This window comes from Sinocyclocheilus grahami, unplaced genomic scaffold, assembly GCF_001515645.1.
Source record: "Sinocyclocheilus grahami isolate Dianchi unplaced genomic scaffold, SAMN03320097.WGS_v1.1 scaffold2223.1, whole genome shotgun sequence".
Taxonomy (NCBI): Eukaryota; Metazoa; Chordata; class Actinopteri; order Cypriniformes; family Cyprinidae; genus Sinocyclocheilus; species Sinocyclocheilus grahami.
In genome coordinates, this window is record NW_015507402.1 from 6582 (window position 1) to 8575 (window position 1994).

Sequence of the window (1994 nt, forward strand, 5' to 3'; positions counted from 1 at the left end):
TTAACATCACATTATATGTAATTTTACTGCAAAATACTGTCAAAAGTATGATTTTATTTCACATAAATAGATTTGTTTCTTATTTTTGTTTTTAGTAATGTACATTAGGGTGTTTTGTTCTATTTAGTTAATGTTTAGTGTCTATATACGAGTATCAGTGATGATTTATGGACGATGAACGTACGATGATTTATGTGGCTTTCTGTTTTATTACCTATACTCAAAAAAGATTTATGCTTACATTTAGGATTTATGTATTTGAATTGCATATAAAATTTCCATGCATTTAGATTATGCGGTTTTAACAAACAAATAATAAACTTAATGTGATGCATATTTGTCATTCATACATAAATGTAAGAAAATCTGAAAATCATGTGTTGAGTTTATTAAGTATGTATCTATGCATATTAACTATGCATATTATTATGCATTTATTTGTTTTATTTAGATGATGCTATTTTCAAAATGCATTTATTCAATAAGCATAAATCTGTACATTGTGAAAACAATCACATTTATTTGGATAAAAGTATGAATATGGTTAAAATATAGCTGTGGAACAAGCAATATTCAATTAGTTAAAATGTATGAGATTGAAAGTTTTTTTTATTTATTGATAATAAATATAGATAAACCTGGTTACTGACTAACAAATATGCATCACATTAAGATTAATATTTTGTTTATGTCAAAACGGTGTAATCCAAAATGCAGGGAAATTAAAATACATCAATTTTGGGGTGGTTGCTAGGGTGTTGCTATGCGGTTGCTAGGGTACCCGGGGTGGTTGCTAGGGTGTTACCTGGGGGGTTGCTAGAGTATTGCTATGCAGTTGCTAGGGTACCTGGGGTGGTTGCTAGGGTGTTGCTATGCGGTTGCTAGGGTACCCAGGGTGGTTGCTAAGGTGTTGCTATGCGGTTGCTAGGTAATCTCAAATCTCACCGGCACTTCAGGCATTAGGAGAAACGAGCCAAACTCTGCAAATTCCCTCTAAAGGCGGCGTCCCACTCAAAACATCTCGATTTGGGTCAGGGATGTCACACCTATAGCAGAGACAAAGCCACTGATAAAGCCACCTTTTCTTATGTCACATCCCCACCAGTTTGCCTGGAGCTGCGAAACAAGAGCCAAAGTGAATAACAATATATAAAATGACCAAATAATGCAGCTGCACGAACAAAGCTCAGTATTTATCATACTTGAAGAAATTACATAATATTCTCTTTTCATTAGTCATGCATATCTGACTGATCTGATTTTGCTGACAGTTGTTGACCAGTTAATTGCCTTTGCAATGATTCATCACAATCTTGCCTCAAATCTTTGGTCTAGACATGATGAACTTCAGACACTTTGGCTTTTTCTTTTCTTTTATATTCATAACACCAGCTGCACATTAATATTAAAGGAATAGTTCACCCAAAAATGTGTTCACTCTCAGGTCATCAGAGATCAGGATGAGTTTGTTTCTTCGTCAGATTTGGAGAAATGTAGCATTGCATCACATGCTCACCATTGGAGTGAATGGGTGCCGTCAGAATGAGAGCCAAACAGCTGATAAAAACATCACAATAATCCACAAGTAATCCACAGCACTCCAGTCCATCAGTTAACATCTGGAGAAGACAAAAGCTGAAACACATCCAGCATTAAGACGTTTTTAACTAAAAGACCATAGAGTCTATAATCCATAATAACGCTTCCTCCAGTGAAAAAGTGCATCTGCTGTTGTCTCTCACATCAAAATCCAGCCACATATGTGTTTAGAGCTGTTTAAACGCTGCTTGATCTGTGCAGATTTCTCTCCTGATTCACACCAGAACACTTTTTCACTGGAGGAAGAGTTATTATGGATTATGGACTCTATGTATTTGAGTTAAAACATCTTAATGCTGGATGTGTTTCAGCTTTTGTTTTCTCCAGATGTTAACTGATGGACTGGAGTGCTGTGGATTACTTGTGGATTATTGTGATGTTTTTATCAGCTGTTT